This window comes from Pezoporus wallicus, unplaced genomic scaffold (genome assembly GCF_028554395.1).
Source record: "Pezoporus wallicus isolate ANWC-B61680 ecotype Strahan unplaced genomic scaffold, APGP_CSIRO_Pwel_v1 contig_8333, whole genome shotgun sequence".
NCBI lineage: Eukaryota > Metazoa > Chordata > Aves > Psittaciformes > Psittacidae > Pezoporus > Pezoporus wallicus.
In genome coordinates, this window is record NW_026637037.1 from 1,612,788 (window position 1) to 1,626,564 (window position 13,777).

General features: G+C 40.3%; 1 long non-coding RNA gene across 1 annotated transcript; it reads left to right on the forward strand.

Annotated features, from left to right (window-relative positions):
- The first annotated feature begins 733 nt into the window (after nt 1–733).
- On the forward strand, nt 734–13,497 carry LOC130595761 (uncharacterized). Its single transcript, XR_008971386.1, has 3 exons — nt 734–990; nt 12,427–12,555; nt 13,360–13,497. It is a non-coding gene; the product is annotated as an uncharacterized LOC130595761 (long non-coding RNA).
- Nucleotides 13,498–13,777: the final 280 nt, after the last annotated feature.

The window sequence follows — 13,777 nt, forward strand, 5'->3', positions numbered from 1 at the left end:
TGCCAAGGCCACCATTAAACCATGTCCCTAAGTGTACATCTACGTGTGTTTAAATACCTCCAGGGGTGGTGACTCAGCCTTTTGAAATGCTTAACAACCCTTTCAGGAAAGAAACTGTTCCTCAGCTCACCTCCCCTGGTGCAGCTTGAGGCCGGTTCCTCTCGTCCCATCCCTTGTTCCTTGGGAGCAGAGCCCAGCCCCTCCTGGCTCCATCCTCCTGTCAGGCAGTTGTAGGGAGCGATCAGGTCCCCCCTGAGCCTTCTCTTCTCCAGACTGAACCCCCCAGGTCCCTCAGCCGTTCCCCATCACACTTGTGCTCCAGGCCCTGCACCAGCTCCAGTGCCTTCTGAACATGCAATGAGGGGCTTTGGGAAAGAATAACAACATCATCGCTGTGCTGGAGTGTCTTTATTTTTAGAAGTGTTTGGCCATGAGAAACTTAATTTGCAATGTAACTTTCAAACATATTTGAAAGGATTTGACAGGAGAGAGGAAGGATCTGTTTTGAGTTTAAATACTAATTTTTTGGCTAATTGTTAGTGTAGGCATGAATATGAATTTGATCATAATAATACCTGATTTTTTTTTTTAAGGTAATTTTCTTCTTTTTCTCTGTTTTCAGAACAGAGAAATGCATTCCATGCAGCTGGGGGACACATCAGTCTTCCTCATGCACCTTGTCCTTGTGTCAATACTGAGCATTAGCTGCGCCTTCTTGACTGCCACAGTTCAGGATCAGCTTGAGGAAAGCCACCAGTGCTCAGGTTCACTGAATGACATGAACTGGACACACAGGCAGTGTCTTGGGCAGCATTCTCATTTTGATACCTCTAAAACAACGACCACCAAACAGGAAAGAGAGGAGCGAGATGAATCACAATGTTGTATTTGCTTGTATTGTCCACATGGGCTGCTGCTGAGTTGGCAGGAAGGAAGAGGATGGAAAACAAACCCGGACAAAAGTGAAAAAGGGTGAGAAGTACCTCAATAGTAAGAAAAGCTATGATTTCTTTCTTCTATCATGTAACCTAAGCTTGTGTGCAGCAGAGTGTGTGATCCCCATTGCAGCTGAGTTCAGGCTTAGGAGTGTAGTTAGAGCTTTGATGTGATCATTGTTCCTAAGAGCAGATTGTAAACCTACTTTTGCACAAAGCCAAGACAGGGTTCTTACAAAACCTTAAAGGTGGTTATACCATGTGATTTCGCAAGAGACTAACGAGCTTCCTTGAGCTCTCCTGTGTCATTCCTGTCTCAGCGTATAAAGCAGCACCTTAGAGGGCAGGATGCCTTCAAATTGATACAGCAGGGATGGTGGTAAGAAGGGATGGGAGAAGAGGCACTGTCTAGTTGTCTTTTTCCTTGGGACATGTGAGATAATAGGTATGGCAGATCTTAATTACTCCCCTTTATGGAAGAGGGTCTGTATGAAGAAATGCTGGCTTGCTGTTGCAATGCAACTCTCCACTGCTACTGCAACACCCGTAATCTTCTCTGTGAGCTTCTGAATGTGAATTGTTACCCTTTTTTTTGGTCATCTGTTTTTCTGAAGGTGGAAAATATATAAATGTATATATATAAAATATAAATGGCTTTTAATGTGTTTTTAAGTTTCACAGGGAAAGACCCCTGCACTGATTTAAGTACCTGAAGCCTCTTATTCTGATGTTCTTTTGTGGAGCAACTAGCTGCCATTTACCTTCCTTTAGGCAATTTACTCATATCAATTAATTGGATAAGAGCCACAGGCAGGCTTTAGGTATTTTAAAACTATTATCCTCATTTACTGCAAGAGAAAATAGCATCTAAATTTTCCTCAAGTGTTCCAAAAACATTTGTCTCTTTGAACAAACTGAAATTGCCACAACTTTATTTGTCCTTGCTGGTCTGTGTTATCTTCAGATCCATAGTTAGTTTTTCTTCACTTCTCATTTGTGTAAGGACACTCTTGTATCGTAAAATGGTGAAACCACTCACGATGCCTGTACGTTTGCACCCATTGCTTAGAGGGTGTACCTTGCACCATTAGTTCTGTGGGTGTTTAGTTGGTAGACAGTTAAAGTTTAATCCTAAAGCTAGTTTGCTGCCATTTTGTTCCTCCATCTAATAGATGAAAGAAGTCAAATTCATGACGTTCTCTTTGCAGCTAGGGATGGCGGCGTGATTTCTTTCTTGTGCCTTTGTAAACCTTTTGTAACATGGCCTAAACTATTTTGAGAGGAAGGTGCTACATAGACTGATGGGCACATTAAACAGTGTGTGTTCCTAAAACAGGCCTTATCCACCACTTCAATGCAAGGAAAACACTTTGCAAAGGTATTAAACATTTAACAGGCTTAAAAATATACTTTTAATAACGGAGTGGCTCGTTCCCCTGGCAAAATGGGATTTTTTGATTAATTTCTGGGAGATGTTAATTTTTAGGCAGCGGTGTAATATTCCTCTTCAGATTTTCACATAACACCGAAACATCTTTAAATTTCACCTTACGATGCATTCAGGGATTTTTTTAATTAAATCTGGTACTTGCAGGTTTCTTATTGGCTGAATTATTATTTGGCTTGTATCTGCCTTTTAGTTTTATGCCCATTTAGGTGTATCAGTCAGTTGAGTCATTCTAAACCCTACTGATTTTGTCAAAAGGATGTGACTTGCAGCAGCAGGCCAAGGCTGTTGGGCTTTTCACAGTGTGGATGGATTCCTGCAATGCAAGTCCTTTGTACCTTAGAGGCATCTGCCCTTCCACACATGATATCAAAACATATAGGTCACATTACGTACTGTGATTTATTTCTAGGAGCCTGAAATACCACATTTGCTGTGCAGAAGTGCTGGATCTATGGCTTTTGAGTGCCCACATGAACAAGTCCATTTTTAATGTACAGAGTTAAATATCTAAAGAAGTTTGGGTTGGTTTGTTTTTGGGGTGAGGGTGTCAGGTTTATACGAATGTTACTTTTTTCAAAGCATGTAAATCTGTGCATGTTCTTATCAGGAAAAGTACAGGACTGAGAGATTTTGTGTTAGTCCTAAACTAGACCTTGAAAATGAAGGGTGGGGGGTTTAAAGTTTTAGGATACGTTTCCCAATAATCAGTCTTTTCTCTTTTTGAAGGGATTAATGAAACACTTTAAAGCTGCATTGGGTGATGGCCTGCAGCATATTGCTGAGGGCTCATTATCTTGTCAAAGCTCCTAAAATAGGGACTCCTTAGGAGTGATGTTGTTACTCAGTGAGTTAATATGGACTTAGTCTTTTCCCGTGGTGCTAGGAGGGAAAATGCTACAGTAGGTGGAGATGAAAATGCAGGACCCTGTGAGACTCTTCCCACTGCGCTGGTTCTGAATTTGTTTCGAGCAAATTGAATTTGTTGCTTTTGAGTTTTCCTTCTGAAAAGTCTCTTGTGACTTTATTGTCAGCTGAAGTGTTTATTGACTGAGGAGTGCTTGCATTGTAGTGATGGATATGGTGATCCTGGTAAACACTTCGGGGCTTTCGTGATGCAATATGCTGTGTAAGTGTTTGTGTCATTTTATGCTGGAGTGGGCAGCAGCTTATTTAAATAAAGGGTAGAATAAAAAGCCCATAGTTTCAGCAGCCATTAGTTTCATTAAAGCTAGGACAAAGATAAGAGTGAAATGATTTGTGGATAATATACAAATGTCTCAAAGTAGAGAAGTAACACAGGCTCCAATGCCATTATTGCTGGGAGAAGTGCCAGCCTTCTCATTATTTTTAATGACTTCCAAACTGGACCCTTAGTGACTGATGAGGTAAGCGATTTTAGATGGGAAACACAGTATCTACAGTGCTGGGGGGTGCTGGATGCCCTCAGTTGTTAAGGGCCATGGCTGTGCTCAGGGTGCTGTGAGAGGCAACAGACAAATTGCAGGTAAAAGGCTCCCATGGCTACTCCTTTAGGAAGGGGCAAGAGAAAAAAGGAAGTTTTAATGAAATAGAACCATCTAGGTGATAAAAATTGCGTGTGATGACACAGCTTCTGAACAAACATCCATCACTGCAGAGAGGTGCGTACTCAAGAATACAGCTGCAGCGCTTTAATTTTATCCTAATATTAAAAAAGCCCCCAAACCTAAACCCCCCTCCAACTGTAGCAACTGTTTCTGTTTATTAAAAAAGATAAGCACCTTCCGAAGTTCTGGAAGCTGTTACTAATGAACGGTAAATGGGAGGGATAGCAAATACAGGAAGCGTTTCAGTGGTGGAAAAGGGATTTCTGCAGGAGCTGGGCTCCTGGTTTTCACTCTGTCTGGCACATCTATAGCTGTATTTCAAACAAGAGGCCAGACAGCCCCTTACCCATGTTTGTCCCTCTCTGGACAGGGCATCCCTTCCCTTCCCTTCTGGCTGGACATGTCTGCATAGAAATGTTTCCTATTGTGTCCAGTGTGTTAAAAACCAGACTTTTTTTCAGGTTTCAGAGTTGCTGATCAGTCAGTGAAAAATACTGCTTGGTGTGGAGCAGGGAAGTTGCATTGTGCTGCTCCTGTCATGATGGAATGTCTGCTTTGGAGGTTAAGATTACTGCCAAGATGACCCAGTGGTAGCAGCCATACCCACAGATTGGGCAGATTTAAAGCAAACACGAAGAAATATATTTGTATGGGTTGGGTTTTTTTTTATGCAATAGATTCAATTGTGGTGCTCGCTGCTGTGTGATATTTGGGAAGCTAAATATATAAACAGATTACAAAGATATTAGAGAGGTTCATGGAAGATTGGTTGACTGATGGCTATTCAGAATGACAGCTGACGTGCGGCCCCCATCTTGGGAAATCCATAAATCACTGTGTGCTCAAATTTGGAGGGATAAAACAAGAGGAAGGCTCATGCTCTGTACCCCTCTCCTGGTCCCTGGACTTCTGTTACTGACCCACAGAGAAGGGGCACAGTGTTGGCCTCACCCTTGAGCCAATGTTGGATGTCTGTTCCTATGTCCAGGGATGTAGATTTTCAGGCACTCACATGTGGTCCTGCTCCAGACAAGGTGAATAACATTGCTCTGCAGTCTTAAAAGTAGCCTCTGCATATGAGACACGTGCACAGAGGGTTATGGCTAGTGGAAATGTTAGGTGAGCACTCCACTGCATAAATTCTCACTACCCTTAAGTGTAAGTTACTTTAGACACATAGTAATATCCATAATGAAAATGCTCCCCTGAAGTAAATAATTAAATGAGGATCAGAGTTATGAACCACAAAGTGACACAGGCGACAGGCTTGCCTTAAGTAGGACAATTAAACTGTAAATTAAAGTTAAACCGCTCCATGAAATTAGAATATCAGGTAAGGTAATTATTTAAGAGTAATAGGTGAGGTCTGTATACTGAATCAATAAAAAGGATTCTCTTGCAAGAAAGCTGCTTGGAAAGCACTATAAATTAATGTTTCACTCAGAATTGGGAAAATAGAATTGTGGTATCCAAATAGTGCATAGAATGAAGTATCAATTAGCTTTAGACAAAGTGGGTTATTAAAAAGAATATTCAGGAATTCTGTAGGCAGTTTTAGGAGCTTTCAGCACCTCTAGTGTGAGCTTCAAGGCCCTTTCTGGATTTAGAGGTGGTTTTGGCTTTGTCCAAGGGAGTAAGGCAGCATGCCTTATGGGATACAGTTAGGGATGTTGTATGTTAACGGCAGGATTTAGCAATTCCTTGCTTGGATTAATAATTCTTCCTCATGTAAGTATCATGACTTAGATTGTTGAGGTATTTTTGTGAGTAAGAGTGTTCTGAACATAGAACCATAGAATCATAGAATCCCAGACTGGTTTGGGTTGGAAAGGACCTTAAGATCATCCAGTTCCAAACCCCTGCCATGGGCAGGGACACCTCACACTAGAGCAGGTTGCTCCAAGCCCCATCTAGCCTGGCCTTGAACACTGCCAGGGATGGGGCAACCACACTGCTTTGGCTTGCTGGTATCTCAGCAGCTTTACTGATGTTGTTTATCACAAAGGCAGAGCTGCTTAGATCATTTCTCATGATTGATATGCCGCTTGCCCACTCTGTGTGTGTGTGTGGTTTTATTTATTTGAAGTTCTATTAATGTAAATAATCAGAAATTCTGAAATCATTCCAAAACTTAATTAGAATCTGATCAGAGTAAGTCAGCAGCCTTTAGGAACTGGACAATTTGAAGCACACCAGCCTGTTAAATCAGAACATCCAAACATCACGACAAACAAGAAACTCATTTTGACAGCCTTTTAACTCTTAACTGAGAGAAGAAGCAAGAGAGGTTTTGTCATCTTTAAATATACAGTCTTAAAGCCTGGAAGGATTTAAATCCCTTTTTAGGTACTGTACTCTGTTTAGTGAAATATTTAGTGCTATTAAGATAGTGTAAACCATTAGACTGCAATTACACTACCACAGCACAGAGAGTAATAGTTCTGTTGGAACACAACAGTGATGCATGATTGCCCCATTAAGATCGGAAGCTTTTTGTTATTAAAAAAAATCAATCACTGCTACAGTCTTGATTTTTGTTAGATTGCAATAAAAAGATCTTATTTGTGGATGTAAGAACTCCAGTGTCAACCTCTTGAAGGGTTTTTAGTAAGGATTCTTTGGATCAGGATTATTTTGCCTTACTGCAGCTGGAAACACACACCTTCATCTGTACTTAGCCAGAAGTGTTGTTTAGGCAGGTTGTGTGTCCACGACTTGGAGCCGTTTTAACAGGTATTTATGAGAGAAGTTTGAAAGGTTGTGAGAGATTTTAAGTCATATTGTTGTCTATATATTCTTTTCCTAAAATACCGAAACGTGCACCCAATATACTGGCATCATTTTGAATACAAGTATAGATGAAAGGTAGGAAGAAACGGTTTTTGCTACCTTGTTTGGCTTTTAAAGCATTTAAAGAGAGTTTCTATATGTACACAGTCAGGTTTTCACAGCAACGGGGGAATAAGAAGCATTTTGCAACTAAAAAGGAGATTGTAAAAACTTGCAAAACACGATCAGGCACTCAGGAGCTCTATTAACATCGGTAATAACATCTAACTAGTCAAGAAGAAAACGGATTTCATTTCCAATTGCTAGCATTCCTTTCTATTTGCACATGTGGGTGTCGGTAGCGTATCTGCCTGTGCTTAATATAATCAGAGAGGAGACTGCGAAATACCTGAACTAGTCACCACTGAGCTAATTGCTGGGGACTAAAAACCGCAGGTGTTTGCAGATAATTCCCTCTCCAACCATCCACATACTGAAAAATAAAGCAGGAAAAAAATCACTCTCAGCTGACAAATTCATCGGAGAAACTAATTTAAAAGTTTAGGAAGAATTAATGTCTGAGGGGGGGAAAGAAAGGCTGGCAATGATTTGTGTGTGCTTCACAAAGAGAATGAGTTTTGCCTATGGTGACTGAGGAGTGATGCTGGGCTTTGAAGGGGTGAATATGCGGCTAGCGGGGTGACTGGCGGATTCCCTCAGAAATGCTGCAGGAATGCACCCACTGCAGCAAGTTTTGGAAAGACATAGGAGGAGCAGAGATCAGAGGGAATGTGAAGAGTGAGGAGGATGGGTAGGTTGGAAAAGTGAAGAGAAAGCAGGAAAAAGAGAGTGTACGCTATGCAGGCAGAAGTAGTCATGTTCTTTATCCTAAATGATTCCTTGTCCCGAGTGGTGGATGAAGAATGGTTTTAGTCAGTATTTAGGTGTATTTGGGCAGTGTTGTCTGTGGTAGAGGGTTGCTCTTGTTTCTCTTAGTTGGGCTGCCTTCTTCCAAAACTAGTTTAGGTCAGCGAAAATATGGTTTAAACTTAAGGCTGATTAAACATTGTTTAACTTGCATTGTCTGCAATATAGGTAAAACGCATCGAACATGTCGATTTTCTGCATCTGCAATGAACTTCACGCTTTTGATAAAAGTATGTGTTTGATAAATACTGAATAGGGGTTTAAAAGTGTGTGGGCATAACTATTAAAACACTGTATTAGTGAGAAAAGGGTGCATTTAAATGCAGAATTAACAAATATGACTCAAGGGTAGGAGGTATTGCTTTAGAGAAATGATACCATTTGAATAAGGCACTTGAAAATAACACATTAAAGTGTCTTTAATGTTGTAAGTTCTTTGAATTGTGTCTGTTAGCTCCATAGTAGAGGTTAGTTTGAATAAGCCATGGTACAGAAGTGACCTGGCCCCTATTTAAGCATGCTCTGGCATAAAGGGATCTTTGAAATAATGCAGATATGAGTAGGAATCTCTGATGTTCAGGGTCCCATCACAGACCCTGACTTTGGACCAGCAGCTGATCACATCCACCAGGCTCCTATATGTTTGGGATTCTGCTGACTGTCATAGAAGGCAGCCCCATGGCTATTAATCTGCACCAGTAATACCAGTTTCTTAATGTCTGCGGAGTGCAGGATTCTTGATTCTGATTCTGCAGGTCATGCGAGGCCAGGAAAACAAATGTAATTGGGAATAGGGGAATGGCAGTGTTGAAGGAACCTATTTCAAAGAGCTGGAAAAGCTTCAGTCTCTTCCTCCACAAATTCTATTTAAAGGATCACAGGCAGAACACCTCAGTGTACACAACATACAGACTCGTGATGTTTTCTGTATAGCTTAGACAAGTTGGATGTTATCTCCCCACTTCTTTGGGATGCTTTCTAACAAGGCCTACCTGCCTTTGTGCAGTTGTCTCTTGCCTAGATAATGGGGGAGACCTGAACTGCTCTATAAAATGAAACGACAAAAGTGCTGTATAAAACGTTTCAAGTTGTGTATTAGCAAGTGCATGTAAAAGAGTCTGGTCCAGCCTTTTAGGGCAAATCTCATTCCTCTCTGGTGGAGAGGCACTGAGGACAGCTTTATTTTAAGTGAAGCTTGGAGTGTGGCTGTCTGTGCCTTGGCTTTTGGCTGCATCCTCTGGCTATTGTCCACAGTGGGTGTTGCTGGCTTTTGAAGCTCTTTTCTTAACCAACTCATTATGTTCTGCTGTTTAAACCCAATTCTGGCTTTAGCTGCTATAGCTTTCTGAAGCCTGATCTTTTGTGGCATTCTTGCAGGTTCTGCTTTGGGTTTTTTTGCCTGCTTTTCTAGAGGAGTAAGTTGGACTCAGCCATGCTGGTTTCTCCAGGGCACTCACTCACCGTTGAATGCATTGTTGTGTTCCCCCCACATTTGATGATGTGGGACAGAGCTTCAAAAATACCACGTTTCTTGGGGAACAGCTACATAAATACCATGGAACTGCTCACCTTTAACGTTAGAGAGATATTACACATGCCCAGTGGGGAAATCTGTGTTAAGAACCAGGAAAAACTCCAAGAGGAGACACAAAGCTGTAGGCATCCTGTCCATATGCAGGGTGTACTTCCCAGGCTGTGCACTGCACATCGATCTGCATCCCTTGGGTATCCCTGTGTGCTTTGCTGGTGCCTTGTATTAGCAGAGCTAATCTTAGCACTGTCTTTCTTGATTCCAGTTTAACACAGTTAGGATTTTTGAGTACTCTGACTTGTTTTTTCCCCAATACCAGCTGTCAGAAGCACACATAGGTCTCATGAAACAGGTGCAGTTTTTGAACTGATTTAGATGAAGAAGGGAGAGACATTTGGTAAGTATTAATTGGCAGGCACTTGGGGTAAGGACAGCAAACAGAATGGAAAGAACAGGAGTTAGGGAGTGCCTCATAAATGGGATTTATTTCACTTTACTTTTATTTCTTTATATCTCTCTGATAAAAAGAAAAGGGGACGAAGACCTCATTCAGTTCTGTTCCTGTGGAGCCCTTCATGAGGCTATATCCCTCTGACTCATTAAGTGGATGGGAGCATTTGTTAACTGTGTGGCACCTCCCAGTCATTATCTTCTTTTGTCTTTGGTGTTCTTGTTTTTGCCTTTGTGTCTTCTAATATTTGAAATAAGCAGTAAAAATGTTAACACAGGAAATAATCACGGAGATCTTTTTTCTCCAGGTAACATATTGCACAGAGCTTACCTGAGAAGTCTTGAACTCGTAGTATATACAAGAGCCCCAGCCCATTTTAAATGCTGCATTGGTTTTATGACAACTAGATTAGAGTTTCCCAGTCTATGGACCTAGCTTATAAGAAGTATTTGTAGATGAAGGTTAAAGGATGGAGGTAAAGTAAGGAAAATGTCTCTTTATTCTCTGATGATGCTGAAGTCTGAAAGAAATATTATGGTCTGCAGGAACAAACAGAAAAAAATGGGTATACTTTATACTGATTTAGGTATGTGTTTAATGCTTATACTTTAAATTTATACTACTTGGTATGCTATTATGCATTTTTCAGTGTGATTTCTGTTTATTACTGCCTGAAATGGGAACTTTGACATTGGAAAGAAGAACTCTTTGTGTCCAGACAACAAGAAGGATGTAGATTGCATCAGCCTCTTTCCCCCTTGTGACTTTTCTTTGTAGACTAAATCCTCTGGTATTTGTGTGCTCAGTTTCACATGGAACACTTCAACACAACATCCCTGCCTTGGGGAGTGGGAGGAATGGTATGCTTTGAACAAGTGTCCTTGAGGCAGAAAACAACAGGAAGGTGCACTGCCGAGCATCCTCCTTTCTTTATGTATGCATATGGAGTGCAAGGTAATCGGGTCTGCTGTGGGAGAAGGTGCAGTGGAATCAGGGAGCTCTGGAAGTTCAGCAAAAACAATGCCAGGAGTGCAGCTTTCCTGTATCTGCTCTGCGTAATGGAGACTGGTTTCTTCAGCACTTGGATGCTCAGGCGTCCTGGGATTTTGTGAAGGACATGGAAAACAAGTGCATTTGCTGTACCTACTTCCTGCTGATAGTCTGGAAATGGAGCAAATCAGAGAGAAATGTAGCTTTTTGGATCATTAAAAATCCATTTTCATTAAAAGCCAAGGATTGCAGTGACATACTTATTTATACATTAGTCCCCTGTCTGTCTCTGCCTTTACAGATAGAGTGAAAAGAGAGCCTTTTCAGAACAGTTTTAAAGCCTAAATGAAAGAAAAGCATTCTATTTACCTTGAATTACTTACATGGCATACTTGTTTGGGTTTTTTTTTCCACACTGTATAGAATGGCAATTACTCTGCATTCTTTCTTTACCACCAGCTCCTTTTGTCCTATGTACCTATAATTTGTTTTTATCTATATCTTCCACCTATCTATCCATTTCCTCTTTGTGCTTAGAGTTGGTTGCAAATTATATTTGTGATGCAGGGAGCTTTCAATCTGACTGCCTTGATATTATTTTATGCAACCGTGACTACCGTAAAAATTGGCTTTACTGCCTCTTTTGTGTTATTGATTCAAGCCCATTTCAGAATTAACTTGTTTGGAATGATCTGGCAATGTTGTGTGCCCCAGGTTCTCTCAGGAAAAAAATTTGTATCTCATAACTAAATGCAATAAAATGTTCAAATATAGCTAAACACAGTTATATTTTGAATTTAGATGGAAGCCTTATGGAGTCAGTCAAACATACAAGGCATGTGTAAGTTTTAGTTCTAGGCTTACAAGTAGTGTACTGCAGAAAAAGTACTCAGAGATCAGCTTTTTCCTAGAGGTCTGTTCCTTATGGATGCCATACGAAATGCCAAATCACATCATTCCTGTTTCCATCCTGGATTGGATGGACAGCAGTTTGACATTTTAACTAGAGCTGTACCTGTAATTTGAGATTATTGCTTTAATTCAGTCAGAGCTTAAGTCTTTCAAATCTTAGGGTTAAATCTGTCCTCGTGCTTAGGTGGAAATATTTGTGTGCTGACAGTCAGTGGAAAGCGATCTACAAACCTTAATCTTCCCTCATTAATGGCTTGACTGGTGAATTTGGAATTGGTTTTGTTATAAAAGGAGCAAACTAAGTGCTAGTATGAACAGGGAACTCTATAATATCAGTTAATTGTAACACCCAGGTGTTAGAAATCAGATCCCAGTGCCTAACATCTTTAACTAACCCATAAAACCAGTGCATACACTGAAAAGCTCATCTCCATTAGGGTTGTTTTCAGGTCAGAAATGTGAAGTACACTTTGAATAACCTAATAATGTTAGCCTTTCTATTTTACAGACACCCCTGCCCTGATGTCCACCACAAAGACAACATCTCCAAGGCTGGCTCAGGCTACACTTCACTCTGGGAGCAGAACAGGTTTGGCTGGTGGGAAAAAGCTGTATGCCAGCTACCCTTTAAAATGCTTTGGCAGCCGTGGATCTGGAATACAAATCCCTTTTTTTTCCCCTTCTTACCTTTTTTCTGACTGGTGTCTCCTATTCTTTACTAATCTTTTTAGTGTCCTTTAGAGTACAGAGCCTTTTGTGAGTATATATATTAAATGTGTGGAGAGGAAAAAGCTACCCAGCGTGAGCACAAAACAGATGCATGTATATCTTGAGATGAGTGCAATATGGATAAAGAACTATTAGTTTTCCCACAGTCGTGTTTCCATCTACTTATGAGATGTATACGTGTGCCTTGTTAGCAATGATCTTGTAAAGCAAAAGCTGAAGTTTTCGTATCGGAGGAAATGTATATTGTTAAATGAGCTGAGAACATTCTCCCAAGGGTTAGCATTTCTCTTGTACATGTGAAATCCTCCTGAAATAAATGGCCCTATTATTTTAATTGGATCTTTTGGTATTAGAACATCTTTCTTTGTACTGCAGTAAAGAACCTTCTTTTCCTTCCTTCCTCCCCTGAAAATGTGAAATGAACAAACACAGGCGCTGCATTAAAACATTTATGACTTCAGCAGTAGAAGACTACACCGATATACACAGATGCACATACACATGTATAAATTAAATTCATATTTTATGATGTATTCCTCCATTCTATTACTATTTGGGGGTTGGAACTGGATGATCTTAAGTTCCTTTCCAACCCTAACTATTCTATGATTCTCTCTGAAAATATACAAACAGGGTTTCTGCTTATAGAATATGTATGATTAAAATTGTGTCTTGTCCTTTAGGCTGATTCCTTATTTACAATGCTGCTAATGACCAAGGCACTTAAAACCAAGAAAAAAGCTCCTGTTCTTTAATCAGAACGGAGTAGGAGATGTTCAGAAAGGATAGTATCTATTTAATAAATAAATTAAAGCATGCTCTTTAACTCCCCTAACAGTTGTCAACAGACTTCAGTTCTCCAAGTATTTGGACTATGTGCTTAATTTTCTTCTGTGAGTGAGGGATTAGACAGTCTTAATAGAGAATGGACCATTCTAATCTGGTTTGTAGATCATCACAGAAGTGAGGAACTCTGTTTATCACATTGTGATCAACAGCACAATGGAGTATAAAATTTCCTGTGTGCATAGGCTTGAAAACTAATTTGTTGGTGTGTTTCCTTCCTCTGTTTTCTGCAGCTGTTCCATTGCAAACTGTTACTGCTGGTCAGAAAACCAAATATCTATTCTCCAGAGTTGGCTATGTGCTCGAATGTTTGAAGATTTGGTTTCTTTTATAACTTGAATGCAAGGAATTCTCCCCCTCCTACATCTGAATACGAGAGCTGAAAATACCTGTGTATGCATTGTGTGTTCAATATATAGATACAATAATGATGTGAACCTGAAAACAAAATTATAAAGGCAATTTTTTATCATACAGAAAAGATCAAGGAATTATTTATGTGCAAAATGAGAAAGTTACAGGGTTAGAGTTTATTGGACTTTCTTTTTATGAGGTCTGTTCAAGTTTCATAAGGGCAACTAAGCTTTGAGGGGGCAAAAAATGCTCATAGACCAACTAGTTATGAAAACCTGGAGAAGAAAATACAGCTGG